Raw genomic sequence first — 15,871 nt, 5'->3', positions numbered from 1 at the left:
TGAAAACCATAAAGGCAAACATTATTTTTGGTTTTGATTGAAAAATATTCAATTTTCATGGGGCACCTGGGTGGCTCAGTCGGTTAAGCGTCCAACTTCAGCTCAGGTCATCATCTCACGGTTCATGGCTTCAAGCCCCACATCGGGCTCTGTGCTGACAACTCAGAGCCTGAAGCCTACTTTGGATTCTGTGTCTCCCTCGCTCTCTCTGCCCCTCCCCTGCTATTGCTCTGTCTGTGTCTCTCTCTCAAAAATAAACAAACATTAATTTTTTTTTAATATTCAATTTTTCATGTATACCCTTTGATGCTTTGCAATGGAATTCTGGCCCCGATCACTGCCCCAGGATCTGTGGTCAAAGTGATGGCACACACCTGTCTTGCATGGGGGGCGGGGGGGGGGGGGTTGTGGAAATTAGGAAAAAGGGGCTGTAGTCCATGTTTGGGTCTAGCAGGGTGAAGAGAAAGGGGCATCACCAGACAGAAAGATAAGGTGATGGAGGAGCAGGCACAGGAAATCAGAGCAAGTGAGCCCTGAGGAAATGTAGGGAGTGTGCTGATTTTCCCGCCACTGGGCAAGGGACTCTACTTAACTCTTTTCTTCCTTTTTATTAGTTTTTTTTTTTTAATTCCAATCTCTCATAAAGGAAAAGTTTAAACATCTTGACATATTGAATGAAAGTCACTCTGACTTCCTGTATGCCCACTACATGGAATCAAGAATTATTAACATTTGACCATATTTGCTTTATTTCTTCTTTTCTGTGTATGGCTTTGATTTTTACTATTTATTTTTATTATTTTCTTGTGGAGCTATTGGCACATACATTGCAGGACATCATGACACTTGAGCTCTAAAAACTTAAGCATGTGTTTCCTAAATATAAGCCATTATCACTCAACTATTAAAAGGAAGGGTCAGGGGTGCCTGAGTGGCTCAGTAGGTTAAGTGTCCAACTCTTGATTTCAGCTCAGGTCATGATCTCATGGTTCATGAATTAGGGCCCCACATTGGGCTCTGCACTGACAGCACAGAGCCTTCTTGGGATTCTCTCTCTCTCTCTTTCTCTGCCTCTCTCTTTCTCCAACTCTCTCTCTCAGAAATAAATAAACTTGGGGTGCCTGGGTGGCTCAATTGATTAAGAGTCAGACTTCACCTCAGGTCATGATCTCACAGTTCATGACTTTGAGCCCCACATCAGGCTCTGTGCTGACAGCTCAGAACCTGGAGCCTGCTTCAAATTCTATGTCTCCCTCTCTCTCTCTGCCCTTCTTTAGCTTGTGCTCTTTCTTTCTCTCAAAAATAAACAAACATTAAACATTTTTTTAAAATAAATAAACAAGCTTAAAAAAGGAAGGGTCAGCCCTAAGAGCAGGGGAACTCAGAGGTTACCAGGTGGCTGGTACCTGAGTTACAAAACAAGGAGCAGGGAAAAGGCCCCACTCCAGCTTCCAGGAAGTCTGGTGAACCAAGGAGATAAGCCTGCCACCCCTTGCCTGAGCCATTCCCAGAAGGTGTACTTTGTAATGTGAACATGTCTTCCCAGAGATACCCATCCTTGCCACAGTGTTATCATGTCTTCCCTCCCTTCCTCTTTTCCTCCCCATGGCTGTTTTCCTGTGCTCTCTTTTCTTGACTCTGCTTCTTATTCTATTACTCCGTGAAGCATCTCCTTGTCATTGCCAGCCATGGGTTGGGTCACAGTTAGGGACACAGGAGTCATACAGGGCTGATGTGTTTTGGGGGAAGGGGAGTAGGTGAGTGTGGCAGGGGACCAGAGGGAGTACTGCCTGTGAGGAAAAAAGGTCACAGGCACCATTTAGTCCCTCACACTGGCTAAGGGGGAACGTGATCTCGGACTGGCTGTGGTGGGTTGTCTGTCTGTCAGCCTGCTCTGCTAGGTTCTGTGTTTCCATCTGTGCATCCATCACTCTATTCTTTTTATGCCTCTGACACTATTTCTTTCCCTTCTTGTGTCTATCTCTTTCTCTTCCTTTCTGGCTCTCTCTGACTTTCATTCCTGTCTGTTTATGTGTGTAACCCAGCTCTTCCCTTTACCATTTTCTTCCTTTCTTTTCTTTCTTTCCTTTCATTTTCTTTTCTTTTGCCTTGCACTTTTTAATGCAGAGATCTTACACATATTTTATGCATTCCTAAGTATTTTATAGTTTTTAAAAATTTTTTTTAATTTAAATTCAAGTTAGTAAACATACAATATCCTTTACCATTTTTTCTATTCCATGTTCAGACGATGCTAAACTTAGAGAAGAAGCCTTTTGAAGCAGGGACAAGATATGCCACTCAACAGTATCTGCTCTTTTTTAGGGATGTTAGTATCCAGACATCTGAGAAGTGCTGTGGGGCCTTTGTAAAGGAAAGCAGTGTGTGGTTGTAAAGAATAATGTTGGCAATAACAAATAAGGACATAAGCCACTTTGTAATTTTGTTTGCTTCCATTTGGGTGTAAATGCTCATGGGATAAGTAGTTATCATTTCAATGGTCAGGATGCTTTATTTACCACACTGCTGTCTATCTCCCTGTGGCCTTCTTGGGAGGATGAAGTCTCCTCTGTGCCAATTAAGGAGTTAAGGAAGAGACAGGCACCGTATTTCTAGATTCCTGCAGAACAGGTCTGCTAGTTATGAGCCTGAGGGCAGTGCAGAGTGCAGCCAGCCCCTCCTGGAATCTGCCAGAGCTGTGGTTCCAGCTGGTGTGAGGACATTTGCCAAAAAATTGGAAATTCCAATGGCATCTAAGCAGGTACATCTCCCAGAACAACCACTGGGCACCCTGTAATATGCCCACTCAAGTTCATGGCTCACTACAAAAACCCTCAAGCCTCTGGCTATTATTGCACTGGATATGGCTGGCATGTAGCCCCAGCTGATAAGCCGAGGGGCATAAAAAAAATCAATAGCACTTTTTCTCCCCAGCATCATTTCATCCTCCTAATTGTCTCTAATATAAACATACAATCATTTAGCCAGGCCACTTTTAAGTCAAGCACCAGGAGTAACAGGAGCCAATTGCAAGACAGCTACGCTGGGTTTGCTGCATTTGAATTCTGCATTAGACCACCAAAATCTGATTTTCCTATTATTTAGAAGAAACCTCTAGGGGTTATTAAAGTTAGCTGCAAATAACGTTACAGACCCATCATCTTTATGTTCAATGCAAACATTATTTATTGGGAACCCATTATAGTTCTGCACCATGCTGGTCTGTGGTGGGGAGGATGTACAGATGGCTAAAGTTGACCCCAGTCATGAGACAGGGGACAGAATTATGGAAAACTGAGCAGAATCGGGAAGGGAATTGGGAAGCCCTCTTGAAGGGGGTAGGATGATGTGAGCAGGGATGTGAAGAGCACAAAGGACTTGCGTGGGTGGAAAAGGGGAGCAAAAGGGAAGCCCAGAGGGAGACCGCTGACAGCCTGAACTGCTGCAGACTACAGCTGTTCCTGGAAGGGGAAAGTAAGAGCAGACAATAGTCTGGAGCTGTTTGGTGGGAGGCTGTGAAAGCCTTTCTGGCAGTTTCTGGGTGTTTTCACTGTGCCATGGGAACCATTAAAATGTCCTCTGCTTCTTGCAAACCAGCAGGGACTGAGTTTATGTGGTGGGCTGACTTTTAGAAATAGGGATTCGGTTGTATGCTTATATTTGAGTAGACCATGCAGGGCTTGGAGGTCAGGGAGACTTTGGTTCCAATCCCAAACTCTGCACATTCAAAGAGAAATTAAACAAGTCTGAGGACTGGGCTGCCTCCTCCGCCACACATTTTCTTTCCTTCTATCTTTTCTCTGTTTTTCTGCTACTTCTTGCCCCTCTTCCTCCTATGGAACATCAGCATCTCAGCTCCGCTCAGATGCCCAGCACTTGGCTGATTCTCTGCTAAGAATCCACTGCTGGAAAAGCATTGGGGAACGATGCAGAAGACGGGAGAGTCCTTAGGGGGCAGAGGAGGGTGTTCACGTCAGATGTTCTGCCGAAAGTAACTTTAAAACCTCCTGTTAGACATTCCTGTCCTTTAAAATTACCTCCTGGCAAAATAGTCCCTGGACACCAGCCTCTCTTCTCCCTTCTCCCTTCATCCACTGCCTCTCTTCTTCCCTCCTCTTCTCTTTCCATTACAATAACTTCCTACTTATTAGGCAGAGCAATTCAACCTTGCCCCAATTCTTTTTTTTTTCTTATTTTTTTTTAAGTTTATTCATTACTGAGAGACAGAGGGAGACAGAGCATGAGCAAGGGAGGGGCAGAGAGAGAGGGAGACACAGAATCCGAAGCAGGCTCCAGGCTCCGAGCTGTCAGCACAGAGCCCGACACGGGGCTCGAACCCACGAGCTGTGAGATCATGACCTGAGCCAAAGTCGGACGCTCAACTGACTGAGCCACCCAGGCGCCCCAACCTTGCCCCAATTCTTAACTGCCATTTGTACCCAATCATCATGGTGAACGAATCAAGGATCTGTTCTCAGTGGCCATCTAGTGGCATCTTTTGCTGTTTGAGCACCCTTGAGAGGTAAAACAAAACAAAACAAAAACAAACAACAAACAAGCAAAACACCTGCATGGGATGCTTTAATTTAGACCCTTATGAAGATGATACTCAAATTTGAAGATAGAAAGAGTTAGTCCCTATTCTGTGATGAGAACCCTGTACAAGTTGATGTAATAACTATGGTTATATTTGATTAGTTCTAAAGGATATGCAAGAGGTTTTGATATAAATATCCAGACCTCACTTACTGTGTAACTAGTAATAACCCTTAACCAACAAGCCTAATGGCCTCGTTCTGGGGGAATCAGATCCATTTCTTTCTGTGCCTCATCATGGAGGAATATCCCCTACTTGCCTCTCCATAGGCCTTAGCTATTGTGTAATGCTGCTGCCCCTTGCCCCTGCTTCTGCTGTGTGTGGTGGCACTGCCAGCTGTGTCCTCTTGCAGGATTAGTGTTCCACATGCTCTGGTAACAAGAGCAGGAAGATTAACTTCCAACCCCAAACTGAGACCCTCATTGTGTTATTTCACGGCACTGCTAACATCATTATATACCACCCTCTCCTTATTGTTGCAGATTTCGATGTTACGGTGCAATTACTGCATGCCAAATAGTATGTGGGTACGTGAGCTATAGGAACTTGATTTTGAGTCTTTGTTTATCCATTTGTAAAATGGTCATAATAACATTGACTTATGGTGCTGTAGTAATGATTAAATGCTCTCTATACTATGTAAATTGCTTGGAAACCAGTAAGTATTTACATATTTCTTTCCTACAAGTTCCTGCAAGTTTCCCTTTTCCACAAATGCTAAGTCATACTATCGATCACAATATGCATTTAGCAACAGAAGAATCAAGATAATAAACTAATGTTTGTCAAACATGTAACTCACATTATTATCGAAATCAGGATAAAAACTAGAAAAGAAGTGGGAGAACAAAGGAGCAGACCATTAAGGATATCTTTGAGAAAAAAACAATGAAATCATCACTCATCCAACTGGATTCTAGATCAGAGATTATCAACTGGAAACCTGGATAAAGTGAAATATAATACAGGCCTGGTTTTTTATTTTATTTTTAAAAGACTTTATTGTTTTTTTCTGAGCAGTTTTAGGTTCACAGAAGAATTTAGAAGGCACAGATATCCCACCCACACACATACACAGCTTCCCTTACCATCAACATCTTCCACCAGAGTGGCACATTTGTTACAATCAATGAACCTACAGTGATACATCACAATCACCCAAAATCCATAGATTATATTAGGGTTCCTACTTGGTGTATATTCTGTGTGTTTAGACGAATGTGTAACGACATATACCCATCATTATAGTATCATTCAGATATGGCCTCTGTGCCCAGCCTAGTCATTTCCCCCTCCCCCAACCCCTAGCAAACACTGATATTTTTACTATCTCCATAGTTTTGCCTTTTCCAGAATGTCATAGTTGGAGTCATACAGCATATAGTCTTCAGATTGGCTTCTTTCACTTAGTAATATGCATTAAATTTCCTCCATGTCTTCTCATAGCTTGATAGCTCCTTTTTAGCACTGAATAATATTCCATTGTCTGGATGTACCAGTTTTTTTTTATTTATTCACCTAGCAAAGTAAATCTTGGTTGCTTCCAAGTTTTGGCAATTATCAATAAAGCTTCTATGAACATCTGTGTGCAGATTTTTGTACAGACCTAACTTTTCAGCTCCTTTGGGTAAATACCAAGGAGTGCCATTGCTGGTATTTTATGGTAGGAGTGGACGGAGTTTTGTAAGTTACCACCTAACTGTCTTCTAATGTGGCCCCACCATTTTGCATTCCCACCAGCAATGGATGAGAGTCCCTGTTTTGCTGCACATCCTCACTAGCTTTTGATCTGGGCTGTGTTCTGGATTTTGGCCATTCTAATTATATAAGAAGTGTCTCATTGTTGTTTTAGTTTACATTTCCTTGATGATACATGATGTAGAACTTCTTTCCATATACTTATTTTCCCATCTGTGTATCTTCTTTGGTGAGATGTCTGTTAAAGTATTTGACCCATTTTTTTAACTGAGTTGTTTGTTTCTTTTTTTAATTTTTTTATTAAAAAAATTTTTTTTAAACGTTTATTTATTTTTGAGACAGAGAAAGACAGAGCATGAACAGGGGAGGGGCAGAGAGAGAGGGAGACACAGAATCTGACACAGGCTCCAGGCTCTGAGCTGTCAGCACAGAGCCTGACGCGGGGCTCGAACTCACGGACTGCGAGATCATGACCTGAGCTGAGGTCGGACGCTTAACCTACCGAGCCACCCAGGCGCCCCTGTTTCCTTATTATTGAGTTAAAAATTGTGTGTATACTTAGGATAGCAGTCCTTTAACAGATGAGTCTTTTGAAAATATTTTTTCCCAGCCTGTGGCTTGTTCTCTCATTTTCTTGACAGTGTCTTTCACTGAGCATAGTTAATTTTAATGAAGTCCACCTTATCAATTATTTCTTTCATGGATCATGACTTTGGTTTTGTAAAGGCCTTGTGTTTTCCCCTAGAAATTACTGGTTCTCTCTGAAGAAGGAAGGCTTTCCTGGCTCCTGTTATGTTGGTGACCAGGACATAGGATCTTTCTTGTTCCTCACCCAGGATCCCTTCGTTTTTTTTTTTTTTTAATTTTTAACGTTTATTTATTTTTGAGACAGAGAGAGAGCATGAACAGGGGAGGGGCAGAGAGAGAGGGAGACACAGAATCCGAAACAGGCTCCAGGCTCTGAGCAGTCAGCACAGAGCCCGATGCGGGGCTCGAACTCACGGACCACGAGATCATGACCTAAGCCGAAGTCGGATGCCCAACCGACTGAGCCACCCAGGCGCCCCCACCCAGGATCCCTTCTATGAGCCTTTCCAGAGATTGCTGGATGAACTCTGCATTTTTCATCATGTTTTCAATTTCAACATCTTTTTCCTAAAATGATGGTGGAAAGAGAACTCTGAACAAGTGAGTTTAAATTTAATCTGCCAGTTAGAAGTGAAGTGACCTTGGACAAGTGCCTGAATTTTCTGAGTCTCATTTTTCCGCAGTTTAGTAAGATGATACTTGTCCGATGTGAAGTCAGCAAGTACCTGATGTGAACTCACTAAACCTTAAACCCAATCAATAATTCCCAAGAACAACATCTACCTTGACCACACATATTTGACAAAAGGCCAATTTCTCATTTTATTCATTCAGTTCCTTCCCTGGTGCTCCTGTAACAATCTTGCATGCATGTGGAATCTGTGTCTTAAGTGTATGCATTTGATGTGAAGGGGTGTGTGTGTGTGTGTGTGTGTGTGTGTGTGTGTGTGTGTAAGGGGGAGTTTATTTGTGAGCAATGGTGAAACAGGACAGAGTTGTCCAGGGAACATTGTGTGTTGTTGCTGAAGTCCCTGTATGCTGCCACATTGTCACACACCCGATGTTTTTTCTCTGGAGCTTGTCCCATGCCCTCCTTTGCTGTGGATACTCAAACACTTTGAACCACACATTCTAAATGGAGCCTTGGCAGGTGGGCAGCCACCTCCAAGATGAAACTTCTCATTTCAAACCCGAAAATATAATGTGTTGCAGTGTTAACAGTAGAAGCAGGAGACTTTCTAACTGAATTTTAAAATTCAGGCCAGGTCAGGTCTAGCAAGGTTTTCATCTCAAGTGTTTAGCAGGGAAAATGTTTCGGTGTAATCACAGGCAGCCCAGGAATGCTGCAGACTTACCAGAGACCACAGTTTAAAGGTCTGGCGGGTGTGCCACTTGACTGACGCACCACAGAGGAGTTCCTGTGACCACACTTTTTTTCTTTAGGGCACTCGTCTTGATTTGTACTTATATATTCATTAGTGTGACTTCATCTATCTTCCTTCTACACTACAAGCTCCAAGAGAATGGAGACTGTGCCTAGCACAATGCCTGGCACACAAGAGACGTTCTGTTACAGAAAGGAAGAAAATGGACATTTGCTCAGTATGCATTTAAAGTTAGAACCAACTGAATGTTAAATAGACAAGAAATAAATCATTATTGGATGATAGTGAGAAGACTCAAATGGAAAGAACATTAATATTTGCATAATTTAAATTTGCAAATTTCATACCAAGTCCTAGTTAACCATTCTCCCTTTATTTGGATTTTGAGTTTGTTTGGTGCTCCTGTAACAATCTTGCATGCATGTGGGATTTGTATATAAAACAAGAGAACAGGGCTGTGGATTTCAATATTTTTCAAGACACTAAGTAGAAGCTGCCCTTTTAAAATCAAAATATTTAATTATTTTGAAATATCTATTTTCTCAACTATAGCACAATTAAAGAGTGTTATTTTTATGTAGAAGGAAATGAAAATAAATGAAATATGGGCATAAGCATGAACTGACCAGGAACCACCCAAAAATCAGAAAACTCGATGTAGGGAACAAAGGGTATGATTTGGGAAAGAAAAATCTCTTGAATCCATTGAATCCATGCTGAACTAGAAATCGAATAATGACATGAATAAAACCTCATTCACAAACATAAGAGCTATTAAGATAGATGGAAAAGGCAGGGTATAAAATCAGATACAATTCACTTGTGCCGAAAACAACCTTTAGTGGCAATGTTTCATACCGTGGTTAATATAAAATAAGACATTATTTGAAACGAAAAAAGAAAAAAAAAAAGAAAGCTCACCTTATTACATCACATCAATAATGCATCTTCTAGAAACTCATCATGGTTCTTTCTATAAAGGCCAAATAATTCAGAGAAATCATCTTTCATGTCTGCTTTTACATTCCTGCCGAGGAGGGTTCATTTCATTATTCTGTTTTGGTTCAACCTATAAAAATTCTCAAGGGGTTTCAATGCAGATGAATCCAGCCGCTCTATGTAGCCACCTAAAATAATTCAGGACCAAAAGAAAAAGTAAAATAAACAACCTATTCCCATTTCTACTCTCAATCTCATCCTCATAACAAAGCACTTGTTGTTTTAGTTATCCAGATAATAAGCTCAATTCTTCCTTGAGTTTTGCCTTTAGAGAAATTACCCTAGACTATGCGTGTTCTTTTATTCTGTAATTATTAGCATTTACTATGTGCTGGGGGCTGCTGAGGGCGATCCAATAAATCCTTTGGACTTTGGTCTCTTTAACTGGAAAAGGAACATGATAATGCCTACCTCATGAAATCTTGGTTAGTATTCAATGAGAGAAAATAAATGAGATGCCCATGGCAGCATCTGCTACATGGAGGCTGGTTCATTCATTCTCTTATTTCATTACCTCTTTTGACAACAATAATTGATCATTCATTAAGGCTTTCCTCATAGGAACTTAGAAAACCTAGTGAGTGGGGAAAGACAAGAAAACAGAAAGTGATATGGGAATCATGAAATGATGTAGTTGTGCACGAGGCACCTGACCCACCAGGCAGCATGTGATGGGTGAGGGAGGTTTTCCAGTAAAGGGGTTGTTGAGAAGTTACCAGAAGGGGTGTGTGGGCAGGAGCAAATGCCCAGAGGAAAGAATGAGCTTTGCTGTTTGTAGGGAACTGAAAGTCGATCTGTCCAGCCGTAGACTGCAGTAAAGGATATAGTAAGAGAGCTGACCTGTGGTAAGCAAGGGCCAAATCATGAAGAAAATTATACACCTTCGAATGTACTTTGGATTTGTATTATGAGGGCAACAGAGAGCATCTCTCTGTGTTGCTTTTTTTAAAAAAATAGCATTGTTTTTTTCCCCCAGATTGCATAAATTATACCTGTCCATTAAAGGAAAATACAGAAAGGCTTATAAGTGCAAATATAAGTGAAAGGCCCCCCATAGTCCTCTCGTTGTATCTATTGTTAATATTTTGGTGTAATATTATTCACAATTGAGGTAGTACATTTTATTTCTTTTTGTTGTTAGAAACATTGCGTATTATTGTAAAAAATTTTTTCAGATAATTAAAAACACAAATAAAACACACCCCAAATCCCTTCACATAACTATACTTTGCAGCTTAGTGTGTATTCATCTGAGTCGTCCCTGTGAGTCTCTCCATCTTGTTCTTGGTCTCTGTTTGTCAATCTCTGTTTAATGTATCATAATCTGTATGTTCCTTTTAATACACCAGGAGAGTATTTCCATATCAAAAAATTTCATGCATAGCATAATTAATAATAATGGAAGAAATTATTTTTGTACAATTTATTTATTTAAGTAAATTCCTATTATGAACATTTATGCTTGTCCAAATTTCACTCAAATGACAGTACCATGATAAAATTTTCATAGCTAAACTTTTCACTAAAAGCTTTAGATTTTATTTAAAAACAGTTTTTTAAGCATTTATTTATTTTTGAGAGACAGAGAGAGACAAAGCACAAGCATGGAGCGGTAGAGAGAGAGGGAGATAAAGAATCTGAAGCAGGCTCCAAGCTCTGAGCTATCAGCACAGAGCCCGACACAGGCCTCAAACCCACAAAACTGTGAAATCATGAGCTGAGTCAAAGTCGAACGCTCAACTGACTAAGCCACCCAGGCACCCCCAAAACTTTAGATTTTAGATCTCTAAAAATTCCCATGGAATAAAACATTCCCAGAGGCATTTAAGGTATTTAAAGATGTTGGTATATATGTTGCTAAACTTTCCACTTTAGAACAGTTCCAGTCTTTCTCCTAGTGGGTGTAATGTGTCAGTGCCCTACATCACCTCAACCACTGAGGATCATTCAGATTTTTAAACAATTGACAGTTTTATAGGTAAAGCAGGGTAACTCACTGCCAATTTGTATTCCTTTGCTTAATAACGAAGTTAAGCAATTTTCATGTATCAATTGATTAATTTTTTCTTTTCTTCCAAATTGTATGTTAAAAACTCTTTGGCATTTATTGTATTAATTCTTTCCTTATCTGATCCCATATCAAACATAGTTACCCTTTGTAGTTTATATTGAAAATACTTTTTGGTTGTTGGTAAATTATGTTCATGGATATTTCATTGCATAGAAGCTATAGCAAAAATTTTTCCAACATTTTGATAACAGAATCTATCAGTCTTTCCCTCGATGGGTTCTGCTTCTGGCATTAGGCTTAGAAAGGCATCCCCCACTGCATGATTATATGAATATTACATGATTTATGCTGGAAATCAGATTTTTTATCCACATGGAATTTATATTTATGTAATATATGAAGTGGAGCTCTAATTGTTTCCTTTCTCCCCAAACACTTAGCCAAATGTCTCAACTCTACTCGCTTTTCTTGTATTGCATTTCTTTAGATAACTTGATTTTCTTTTTGTCAGATTCATGTTGCCTCTCTAGCTATCCAAGTCTTCATTTAGGTCCTTCATCAGAGTTGAATCACTTGTTCAAATAAGTCCATGATAATTTTACTCTTTCCCTATTTAATTCCTATATCTTGTGGTCATTGAATATGGGATATTTTTCCATCTATTTCCTAATAGTTTATTTTTTGTTAATATACTTTTTATTCTTTGCTGAGTACCTTACTGAACATTTTCATAATTTTATAACATTTATTGGTTGACTTTTTTGAGTTATTTTCCTGATAACCAGTCATTATAAACTAATACTATGTATTCTTTTCCTTTTTGTATTTGCTTCTGTTACTTCTTTTTTTGCACCAGTACTCCTGTTAGAATTTCCAAGCGTTGTTAAATATGTAAATGTGCTTATTTCCCTTTTTTTGTCATTTGCTGTTTTAACATCTATCAAAATGATCACCTGGCTTTCCCCCTTTCATCTATTGACATTGTTCAACATCTCTCAAACTGAGTTGTAAAGCACATTATTTCTAGTATTAAAAAAGGTTTTATGGGGGCGGCTGGCTGGCTCATTCAGTGGAGCATGCAATTCTCACTCGGGGTTGTGAGTTCAAGCCCCCATTGGGTGTAAAGATTACTTAACAAAATAAAAATCTAAAAGAAAGAAAGAAAGAAAAAAGGTTTTATGTTCAACCAAGTTTGGAAAGAGTGAAAACAATTTCTCCTTGTATATGAACAAATTAAGGCTGTGAGGATACTTGTGGGCTGGAAATTTCTTTGACTTTGTTTAATTCAGCTATACCCCTTTTTCTTATTCCACCAGACATTTGAGATATGTTCAACTAATTGAGGATATTACTAGAAATTCCAATATTAATCATTGAATTTCTGAAATTTATAGTGCTGAACTAAATTTTCTATTTTATTTAGGATTTGTGAATTAACATTTACAAATGAGCATGCAATGGGTTTTGTTTTTTCCCTTTGTGTGTTATTTCTATTAGAGTTAGGTATCAGGATTATTCTAGCTTTCTAATATTAATAAGGAAGCTTTATGTCTGTTTATAAGATCAAAAGGGGTTTAAATAGCCAAGAAAGAATCTTTTCATTAAGATCTGAACAAACATGACTGAGAAGTAGCTCCCTTGGGGCCAGCAGCTTTTATGTTTTGACAGCTTCATCTTTTTCTTCCATGATTATTGTTTAGTTCAGAATTTTTTCCTCATCTTGCTTTAATTTGGTTTCTTATTTTTCCTAAAAGGTCATCAATAGTCATGAAAATTTCAGTTTCTCTGCAAAATATTTATTTCTTGAATTCAGAGATATGATCAATTACAAGTATCACCAGCTTTATATCAGCCTCTCAGGGAAAAAAAATCTTATTAAATTAGATAAAAAACTAATTTACTAATTAACAATGGCATACATTTAAATATACAATTGCAAAGTACTTTCTTTGGTGTCTCAAAGTTTAGTATGTGATTCTTTTTTCTCATTAACAGTCAAAAGGTTCTAATGGCCTATGAGCAACTGATTGTGTAATATACCATGAAGATACTGTGGTGTTTTGTTTTTGTTTTTTTTTTTTTTTACAATCCAAGTGCTTGAATTTGAATAATGTATCACATTTAGGTTTAACAGTAAAATTTAAGTAATATCAAATAATGTTAAAGTTTCTATCTCTACTTCTTGTTTGATAAACGGTTTGTTTTGCTTCTTTCCTTTAATTGAATAATGTCTAGTAGTTAGTTAAATAGTTTCTACTGAAAGTCAGTCAGTAACTTTTGACAAATATAATTCATTTCCTAAGTGATTAGCTTCTGCATGAACAGGTCATTCTAACACATTTGAGTATTGAAATGTGGCTGATATATTTGGAGATACCCAATGACCAAAACAAAGATAAAAGCATACATTAATAAGTAATATCATAAACTCAAAACTTAGGTTTTAAAAGACTACCAGTATTGACAAACCTTTGTCAAGGGTAATAAAGGCAAGAAAGAAAGAAGGCGCACATTCCTAACATTGAGAAGGACAAAAGAACATCAATACAAGACCTAAAGTTACTGACAAGGTGATGATACAAAATAATGAACAACTTTACACTAATAAATTTGATCACTCAGATGAAATGGAAAAACTCCTTGAAAAATAAACCCAAAAGATTTATCTAAAATTGCATAATATTAAGTAGAAAAGGTGAATAGTTCCATCTCTCACACAGAAATTGAATCTATAATTAAAAGCCTTTTTTTCAGAGAAATCTCCAGGCCCTAATGGCTTCAGTGACAAACATTTTAAAAAGAAATAAAACCAATATTATCTAAGTGCTTTCAGAAAACGTAGGATGAAGGAACATATCAAAACCTGTTTTATGAGGCCAAACCCTGATAATAAAACAGCAGGCATTAAAAGAAAGGAAAACAGTAAAGAAAAACTGGGAAAATGGCAAAAAAAAAAAAAAAAAAGGAAAGGAAAATGATAGACCAATATCTATTATGTACACAGATGGAAAAATTCTTAACAAAATATTAGGAAATTAAATCAAGAAATGTATAAAAAGAATAACACATTATGACCAATGGGCTTTATCCCAAGAATGCAAAGTTTGTTTAACATTTGAAAATCAATGTAATTCATCATCTTAATAAAGAAGAAAAACCATCCGATCATCTCAGTACATACAGAAAAAGCATTAAACATCCATTTATGACAATACCTCTCAGCAAATTAGAAATAGAAGAAAGCTTTTTAAACTGATCAAGAATATCTACAAAAAAATTGACACCTAACATACTTAGTGGTAAGAGACTGAATACCTTCTCCCTAAGTTTAGAAATAAGGCAAAGTTGTCCACTCTCACTCCTCCTATTTAATATTGTACTGGGAGTCCAAGCTAGTGCAATAAGGCATAAAGATGAAACAAAAGGCATACAGAGAAAAGGAATAATTAAAATAATTTTTATTCATAGATGATATGGTTATATATGTAGGAAACTCTAAATGAATCTGTAAGAACAGCTGGAACAAATAAGGGAATATAGCAAGCACACAGGATACAAGTCAATATACAAAATTAATTGTATTTCTATGTATTAGCAACAAGCACCTGAAACACAAAATTTAAAAACCAATACCATTGGGGTGCCTGGGTGGCTCAGTCGGTGAAGTGTCTGACTTCAGCTTAGGTCATGATCTCATGGTTCATGGGTTTGAGCCCCATGTAGGGCTCTGTGCTGACAGCTTGGAGCCTGGAGCCTGTCTCACATTCTGGGTCTCCCTCTTACTCTCTGATTCTCCCCTGCTCATGCTCTGTCTGTCTCTCTCTCTCTCTTAAAAATAAATAAACATTAAAAAAAGTACCATTTGCAATAGAATAAAAAATTGAATATACTTACAAACAACATGTGAGACCTCTACACTAAAAACAGCAAACTACTGCAAAGAAAAATTCAAGGTGACTTGTACCCTGGACATATTTCTATTCCTATGTCAATAGCATGCTTTATTAATTATTACCATTTTACAATAAGATTTAATATCATATAATTAAAGATTTCTAGCTTTTTTTTCTTCAGTTGTCTTCTTTTTCAAGATTGTTTTGACTATTCTAGGTCCTTTATATTTTCTTATAAATATTAAAAATCAATTTGTTAATTCTTACCAAAATGCCAGAATTTCGCATGGGATGGTATTGAATCTACTAGTCACTTTGGGAAAGATTCACGATTAAACAATAATGAATTCTGCAATACATTAATGTTGTATATTTTTGCAATTGTTGAGGTATTCTTCAGTTTCTCTCTGCATTGTTCTGTAGGTTTCAGTGAAGGGCGTGCATTTTAGCTTTCTTTCATTCTCTCTTAATAACTCCTTTCTCCAACAATGAGATAATAAGCTCTCAAAATCCGTTACATATTTTACCTGCTTGATCAATTCCTCTGGATAGAATCAATCCCCCATCACCGCTACCACACTCCTCCCCCACAGAGATGACTTCGTCATGCTACTTGGGTGCTGACAATCGATGCTGGGTTTCTCTCTGCGCAAAGATCCTCTGTTCCCTGCTTGGGCTTTGACACCTCATGCCTGGCCAG

At 38.3% G+C, this 15,871-nt stretch overlaps 1 protein-coding gene across 1 annotated transcript in view; it reads right to left on the bottom strand.

Annotated features, from left to right (window-relative positions):
* ELMO1 (engulfment and cell motility 1) overlaps positions 1 to 15,871 on the bottom strand; it is a 730,817-nt gene that overhangs the window by 608,340 nt on the left and 106,606 nt on the right. The window contains exons 3-4 of the mRNA XM_027075272.2: positions 9,190 to 9,395; positions 8,239 to 8,450 (exon numbers count right to left, since the gene is read on the bottom strand). The gene's annotated coding sequence lies outside the window, so the exon portion shown is untranslated. The remainder of the gene's footprint in view (positions 1 to 8,238; positions 8,451 to 9,189; positions 9,396 to 15,871) is intronic.

The sequence above is a fragment of the Acinonyx jubatus genome, chromosome A2, assembly GCF_027475565.1.
Source record: "Acinonyx jubatus isolate Ajub_Pintada_27869175 chromosome A2, VMU_Ajub_asm_v1.0, whole genome shotgun sequence".
In the NCBI taxonomy this organism is placed as follows: domain Eukaryota; kingdom Metazoa; phylum Chordata; class Mammalia; order Carnivora; family Felidae; genus Acinonyx; species Acinonyx jubatus.
This window is presented reverse-complemented; position numbering and strand designations above follow the sequence as displayed.